We start from the raw sequence: 9,239 nt of genomic DNA, 5'->3' as shown, positions 1-9,239 counted from the left end.
TAACCTAGCTAACTTATTACCAATATTTCAACCGGTGATTATCAGTTGCTTAATCTTCGATTTAACCAAGATATATTCATGTGCCATTGATTTGGAAAAACCCACATAATATCGATCGAAATCTTAGTGTGGGTAAATATTGGACGGTTAAATTAACTTAGATTGTAGAGAGGGATTTTCATAATTATCTCATCATTGTTCATTTTAATATTAGGACCTTATTGATCTCATCAACTTATTAGCATGCTAATACATCATACATTGCATCACATACATGATAGACATAAAGAAGAACATAATATGCAATGGTTATAGACCAAACAAAAATATCTAAGGTGGTCTATCCCAAGTCGGAAGAACCATAAAACCTAAAGATAAAGATAACTTCTCAGGAATCTTCTTGTTTTCGCAAATACATTCTTTTGCTTCTTGGAATCTTCATATGATACAATTTCAGAAACTCTTTTTACATACGAGGGAGTAATATGAGAAGAGAAATACAATAGAACTATAGGAAGGCACGACACGCAGGTCGTATTTAAAATTTAAAACCATTGCAAATAAAGTCCTATAACCATGCATGTCAAATATCGTGCATATCAAACATATCATACATATGTCATTACGCATTTTGTTAATAATTATCGATATGGGCTTACAACCTTTGTTGCCTATGAAGGGGTCTATGGGCGAACCCTAGTGAGGTCAAGGGGTGGAGCCCCTTACGGGGATCTGACTGAGAATTTTTGAAAAATATAACTCACTATTTCTATGGAAAATATCACTAATTGACAACTTTTTTCAACGGAATCATGTTTTTAGGAATTTTAAAAACCCTAATATTTTTCACATTAAAACAACCTTTGTTCCTATGCCGACACCAATCTTTCATCACAGTCGTGAATACATGAGATTAAAATTAATATATGTATAGAAAATTGTATATAAAAAATTATATGATTGATAAATAATCAACAGTTGTAAGTTATTAGTTTAACCATGTTAACATATAAATCCCAACTGTTATCGAATTGAACACATATATCATACATACTCGATGAAAACATTAAAACAAACATGTATCTCATACATATAACATCGACTAAGAATTTTAACTCGAATCTAGATAATAAAAGTGGTTATAAACCACTGTTCGAATCGTCGGTGCACCCCATGACGCAGCGGAAAATTAATTCGACAATTTCATCAGCGATCCAAGTACGAAATACTAGAATCGAGAGGAAGAGATGAAAAATTTCACCTTGGATTACTTGAAAAGAAGTACGACAGTAATAGTCACGAGTAGATCGAATCGTAAGCCTCCAAAAAACAGTCTTGGCCTCTACTCAGTTCACCCAGTTGAAAGGTTGAGAGCAAATTTCTTATCTCAAAATTGTTTTGAGATATTTCGACTAAAAGGCTTAAACGGTTGCTAGACCTATCTTAACCTTTTATATCAGTTACCCTAACTACTAAGGTTTTTAATTTTTAATTAATTAAATCCAAATTTAATTATTCTGAATTAAAATATTCCAAATTAATAAACATTAAAAGAATTGTAATCATAATTACATTCTTTTAATATTCGTTTATTTTATTCGGGATAATTAAATATATATATATATATCAAATATATAATAACATTAATTATATTCTACAGACACGTATAAGAAGTTGTACATTTATAATCCATTTAATATTTGCTCATTTACACCTTAGGGTGTGACCCTATAGGTTCCTATAACATTAGTAGTAATAATTAGAACTATTCTAATATTACAAACAATGAGTGACATCTAGCAATATATCATTGTCCCTTATAGGGGCGTTCAAAATTTTGGTTAACCGATTAAACCGATCAAACCAAAAGATTTTCGGTTAATCAAGTTCGGTCTATTAACAATTAATGATTTTTTTCAAAGTTTGGTTATCGGTTAATTTGGTTCGAAATCGATTAATTAACCGAATTGATAAATTTTTTTAAATATTTAATATATTATTATTTATATTATAGTTTTAGGGGTATTTAAATTTTGGTTTTAACCGAATTAATCGACCGAACTAATCGCGCGAATTAACCGAATTAGCAAAAAATATTAAAATATTTAATATATAATGTATATTATTTTAAATTTTGGTTAATTCGATTAATCGACCGATTAACCAAACTTTATTCGGTTCGGTTAATTATTTTCCAAAATTATGTTCGATTAACGGTTAAAGGGAAAAATTTGTGATTTAAAAAGAAATTTTGAAGTTTCGGTTCGGTTGGTTAACCTTACCGACCGATTGAACACTCATAGTCACGTAAGCTATAAGAAGTCAATGTTCGATATAATATCTTCATGACTAACTCTTTATGCATTATATCCTTTTGTCCTTTATATCTAAAATAGACACAAGCCTTGTAATAGTCACACTTGTATAGCCCATCTATTATTTCTTGATATCTAGAGTAAACTACAATAAACGAATAAATTGTGATATCTCATATCATCTTATTCAAGAAAGGCCATGCATTTCTAGTCGCATTCAATCAAGTGGCCTATGATATATTTCCTATTATGTAGGAAAGACAAATCATATTTTGATCATTAACATCAAACTACATATATTTTGATATGTTCAATTTCAGTCTTTATAGTGCAACCAGTTACAAGGCACCTTTAACTGTATCAAAACATACAACAATATATGTCGAGATAGTGATGATCTCAAGTCTGAGGATCCTACATATAGTCATCACCATGACCAATGTTGTGACTATCAATAATAATCTAAGACATATGTTCATAATGGGTCATTCCAATATGTCGTTCTCTAACAACATATTCATGCAATGATTATGCCATCTCTATGTCAATGACAACTTATTGTCATCAATCAACAACATGTTAGCCTTAAACATATTACTATTGTCCATGCCCATAATAATACTTGACTAAGGATATTTAATAAAAATCATATTATTATATGGACTTTATTATCTTTCAGTTTATTTGAGACACAGAAATATAACTAAAATAAATAAAGGTAATGCATTTATTCAAAAAATTGGTAAATAAAAGTATTATTACAATCATCTCATGATTGGTCTTTGGGTATACTCTAACAAAATTGAGCTTGTGAGCCAGCGTATGGAATGCATTTCCGTGTGCAAGTCTTTAGGTGCCAATTGAGGAGCTCTTCGCCAGACTTGGATTTCCAGACTCAGGTTCTGCAGAGTACATCTTGAGTATTTAGTGGGCATTTACTGTCATAGACTCTTATTTTGTATTTGAGTCGTACACTATATTATTATTTTTACTGATGCATTTTGGAGACTAATGTTAGGAGCTCCCCATATTTGAAACACTGATATTTTGTAAACGTATAACATTTTGGCTATCTCTATGTTAAATTGGTCGAATGGTTTTAAAAAAATGGTTAGTCACTTATGTGGTTTAGTGTGACATCATAATTCGTCATCTTTCGAGTCGGATCAAAATAGGGTGTTAGTTGAGGCAGTGGCTACACTGAATAATGACTCCAAGACCATCCTCAAGTTTCTTCACAAGAACATTTTCATGAGATTTAGAGCTACTAGAGCCATCATAAGTGATAAAGGCATCCATTTTGAAAACAAATTAATTGCTAAAGCATTGCAGAGGTATGAGGTCAAGCAAAACATTGCTACGGCACCTTCCATAGAAAAACGGACAATTTGAAGTCTCAAATTGAGAAATTAACCAAGTACTTGAAAAGGTGGTCAACACCAAGAGAAATAAATGGTCTCAAAAATTTGATGAGGCATTATGGGTGTATTGCTCAACATTTAAGACACCCTTTGGGATGTCCCCATTCAAGTTGTCTATGGAAAGGCGTGCCATCTCTTGTTGAGCTAGATCACAAGGCCTACTAGGCGATTAAAAAGCTCAACCTAGATGCCTAGCTAACCAGTGAAAGAAAATTGCTGGAGCTAAATGAGATGGAGGAATTCCAAGCTCAAAGCTATGAAAATGTTCATTTATACAATGAGAAAATGAAGAAGTGGCATGACAAATATCTTTTACCATGACATTTTCATATAGGAAAACAAGTGCTACTCTACAATTCATGGCTCAAGCTCTTTCCTGGCAACCTCAAACCACATTGGCCCGGTCCATTTAAAGAGCATCATATTTACCCTCACAGAGCTGTTGATATCAAGAACCTCGATGATGGCACCTTCAAGTTTAATGGTCAGATTAAAGGACTACATCGTAGCCCCCATCCTACGTGACAAGTTTGAACTTATCCTTCAGGATACATAAGTTTGTCTTATTATTCTTTATAATTTGCTATAGTATTTTCCTTTGATTTTGTGTTCATAAATAAATCGTTTACATAATTTTATTAGTATTATATTTTGTCTTTAAACTCTTTATTTCTCACGTTTTCCTTTTTAGGAATTTTTTAAGTTTTGGATGGGCGGCGACGTAGGGAACTTGGATAAGAAGAATTAAACCATAGATTTTAAGAGGCTTTGGGAGGCAAAAGGGAGAAAAAGTTGAGTTTTCAATTTTCAAACCCCATCCATTTATTATTTTATTCCTTTCTCTCGCCAACATTTAATCCTTCATTAACTCCCTTTTACCTTTTTCTTTTTCCAACCACCAACCACGTCAATTCCCTTAAAACATCCCACTCCTTTTTTCAATTTTCTTTTTATCTCTTCTCTATTGCTATGTTTCTTCTTCAACTTCTTCTCTTTTCCAGCTATCAAACTTCATAACTAAAATCTTCAAGATTTCTATGTTTCTTTTCTCTACACTTTTAGCATGGGTCAATGCAAGCAAGCAACTAGTAATCCTTCATAAAACCAGTCGTTGCAACATCTCCAACTTGATAAATTCAAAGATTATGCGGTGAAAGAAAGATTCCATCTCATCAAAGGTTGAAAGGTTTATCTTGAGCAAGGACTCATTTTTTCTAGCAACGAGGATGATGGTTTTGGAAGGGGTTTGTGCAACATCCCCATGATATGAACATTTTCTTGGTAAAGGAATTTTATTCCAACCTCACCGATCTCTCTCAAAACTCTGTCTTAGTGAGAAGAAAATGATTCGCTTTACTTGTCCACCATTGATAGATTCTTCAAGCTCAAGGATGTTGTCAATAGGCATGCCTCATCTTTTAAAGATGTCGGCCACAAAACTTACCATAGGATTTTAAAAAATTTGTTTTTAAGGAACCCAATGAAGAGATGCCCAAACCATCCAGTACACTATCGAAAGGAGTGCCTCAAGCCCAAGGCAAAGCTGTGGAATAACTTCCTAATGACTAGGTTGATGCCCACATCGTATCACACAATCGTCTAACTGCAGTGAATACTGGTACTTTATTCTATTATTGTGGGATGCCCTATTGACATCGATCGAGTCATCATCGATGAGGTATACGCACGCCTCAAAATAAAGTCAACCCCTTTGGTCTTTCCTAGCTTGATCACCGCACTTTGCCAAAAAAAGAGAATCTATGAGGATGAGTTTAATGTGGTTTTCCTTGGTAAACAAGGCCTAACTAAGGAGAAAATCCCTAAGCTCTTGAGATTTGATGAAGACAAGCCAAAGAAAACGCTAGATATGGGTTCAAAATCTATTACCGTAGTGAGGTTGGTTGTTGTAGTTGAATCTTCCAGGCGTACTAGGGAGTAGTTCGAAAGCTTGACAAGTGATCTAAGGATGTTCTTCACATATGTGAAGTAAAGGGATGTAGTCCTATCGTTCTATTTCAAGGAAATGCTCCCCATCATGATTGATGACTTCCCGATCTTCCTTGATTCTATATTACCAACATCTAAGGATATTGTAGCATCCTGGAGAGGAGCCCATGACGATACAGCTAAAGAAGTTGAGGACATCATGTCCTAGCCAAAGAACACATTGTAGGCTCTTCCTAGGTAATAGAAGAAGGAAGTGAACAAGACTAAGAGCCCTAGTACTAGCCATAACAATCTGAAGAAATCCAGCTTGAAGCTTAAGAGCCCACAAACAAAATACCCCCATAATCAGATATGCCCCAGTAAATTACCCCGCGGATGACTAGGAATCGCTTGAAAAGATTAGTGGGGCATGCTCTGATCTCACCCACTGAACATCCAGATGAAGCTATGATGACACCTGTTGAGCAAGAATCAGAATCGAGGTACCCAAGTCCCACCCTTTTGAGAAAGTGCACCAGACTCAAGGCGAGCACTGACACACCACCACAATAGATGTAGACAACATACCTTGCATTACATATCATTGCATGTAGGTTAGTTTTTATTTTATTTTCATGCATTGAGGACATTACATCCTTCAAGTTGGGGAAGTAGTGTTCATAGTTGTCATTTGCATTAGGTAGTTATTAACAAATTTTTGCTACAACATTTGTTAGGTTTTGAGACAGTTTGGTGAAATAATTTGATGATGTCCAATGATGATTTTTCTGCCTATTATGGATTGACTGTACATGACTATTGAGATGGATAGGATTTATTATAAGATTTGGTTGTTTGCGCTTTAACTGATACATGATTGTATACTTTTTATGCTTATAATGTTAGAATTTTTTTATGAAAGAAATATTGAATGCCTTAGGATAATTTGATGTTAATGAATGTAAATGCTCAATGTTAGCTATAAATGCTTAATTTAAACTCCCCTGTGCATATTAAATGTTTTAATTGTGAATAAATGTTTCAGCATAATGGTAGAGGAACACTCCTCTTTGTTATAGCATTGCCTAAAAATCCTCTTGAAAAATGGTAGCTATAGCATTTGAGTATATGAAAGTAATCACGGGATGACTCAGCTCAATGGGTTAGGGAATGGGGTGTTTGCTCCACTTCATTTTTAAGTCTAGGAAAGTAGTTGTGATAGGTTGACTCCCCTCGTAGCATAGAAAAATATATAATATTTAAATCATAAGGAAATAGTAGTAATCTACTTGTGCTTAAAGGTTGAATAAATTCTATGGAAGAATAGTTAACTTCCTTACAATTTTTCTAACTCTACTAAGTATAAATTGGATATAATTATGCACACACATGAAAAAGATCTTGACCTAGGATAAAATTCTTGTAATTTTTACTTGTCTAGCATTTTGAAGCAGTAATTCTGAGGGCTAATTTTTATACCATATGACTGTCATGGATAACTTTTTTATAACTTAGCGTTTCTTTTCTTGTTTACTATCTATTCCTTGAGGACAAGCAATAGCGTAAGCTTTGGGGTGTGATAACCCCGGAAAAAGCTTTGTTTCGTGCCTTTTTACTTAGGTTATTGGTTGTCTTAAAGCACATTGAGATACATATAGATGTATTTAATCTCATATAGTGCACGAGGTGGAGTTATTTTGCTGAAGCATTTTATTTTGAAAACTGGTGCAACTTAATGGGGAAGGTTGCATTTAACTAATAATGTGTAGGTGAACAAAGCCAAATGAGAGTGAGGAGATTTGTTGTAACATACTGAGTGAGGAGACATTGGAAGAACGCTGCAACAGTTTGGACGGGCACAAAAAAAAGAAAAAAGAGATGAAGTTATTTTGATGAAAGATGACAGTTATCCAACGCACACGTGATCTCTTCTGCTAGCTTCCTATGTGATTCCCACTTCTAGCCTTGTTTACCCTTTCATGTGATGGGAATGTTACCTTGGGTACAAAGGGAATTTTAGTATAAACCCTAGAAAATTCTCTTAGTATAAATAGTCAAGGATACCGTACATTTAAAAGGAGTTTTTGGGAAAATGAGATAACAGAGAGAGAAAAAGTGACTACCAACAATTCTTCATTTTCTTTTCTTTTCTTTCTCCTTTCACATTTTACTTCATAGCCAAGCTTCAAGGATGCCAAACTAGGCCTTTGAGAGAAGCTAGCTTACTAAGGCGGCTCGCGGTGGTTCAAGGAAGCTCACAACAACTCACGTTTTAAGAGTTTTCTCTTCCCTTTGTGCTTCCATTTTATTTCTTTTATGGGTTTGTAATGGAACAAATTGTTCTTGTGGATGAAATTTACCCCACCATGAACTAACTTATTTGGTGCAGGTTACTTCAGATGATTATGTGTTTGTTGAATGAATGGTTTATATTTTCATGTTTTATATCTTCTTTGATCATTGTATTTATTTACTTAGGATTATAAGAACTTTTGAGAGTTAGTCATTTTCTAAGTTTGATGCCTAATATTGAGAGAGTTAGGTGAGAACAATGCGAGTAATGGGGATGAGCTGGGAAGCAAAGCCCTAATCCACCTTAGAGATAAGGAGAAGATTTCAACGACTAAAAGGAATAGTACCTAGTGGATAGGATCTTGCTGCAGTTCACGCTGAAAGGTATTACCATAGCATTTTCACTATCAAGTTCCTTACTAGAGATAACCTAAGAACACTTTTAGCAAACTATACTGAGTAGTATACTAATGGGGGCATAAACCACTCTAAAAGATAAGGCATAGGATTCCTTAGTACGCCCTACCAATTATCACCATTGTAGCTTGTTTGTGTGAGGTTGTCATGCTATCTTATATCAAACCCAGATTCTCAATTTAATTTCCATAGCATATTTTTACTTTACTTCCTTGTTTGCCACAACATTTCACCTTCATACTTACTATGTTTCCACATCATCTTTATTAGTTGTTCATACCATCATATATATATACATTAGAAATTATAGTGGCAGTGTATTAGATTAACATAGAAATCCCTTCAATCCCTATGGAGACGATACTTACTCACTATGATATTACTTGTTCGATTGTGTAGTTATCCAAGTCATATTCTCATTTGAACTGTAGGATTGTGAACTTTGGTTTTACAAATAGTTATGGCATGTTGAGTCTCGATTGTCCTCATCTTGGTAACATTAGATTGATTGATTGGTTTTCATGGGCTTATCTCAGATAATCAATGGGTGGTGGTTATTGTTGTTGTTGTTACCTTAAGGTGAGATTCAGTTTATGAAACTGTTGTTGAAATATGATAAGTATTTTTTGTAGTTGTATAATATTCAAGAGACCAGTGAGTGTCTCATTAAGAGCTTTTTCTCTGGCCATCCTGAAAGTCACAACACTCAAAGGAAATTTAAAGTGGAAAAGAAAATCAAAGAAGAAAAAACCTCACAAATCACTTCAATGAAGTAAAACACTGAGACGAAAGCAAGTCAATCTTTTACTCTTTAAAACTCTCTTACTAAAAAGTTTTTCATTGTTCGTATCGGAGTTCAATCAGTAAC

This window comes from Hibiscus syriacus, unplaced genomic scaffold (genome assembly GCF_006381635.1).
Source record: "Hibiscus syriacus cultivar Baekdansim isolate YM2019G1 unplaced genomic scaffold, ASM638163v2 tig00116989_pilon, whole genome shotgun sequence".
Classification (NCBI taxonomy): domain Eukaryota; kingdom Viridiplantae; phylum Streptophyta; class Magnoliopsida; order Malvales; family Malvaceae; genus Hibiscus; species Hibiscus syriacus.
Note: the sequence above shows the minus strand (reverse complement) of the source record.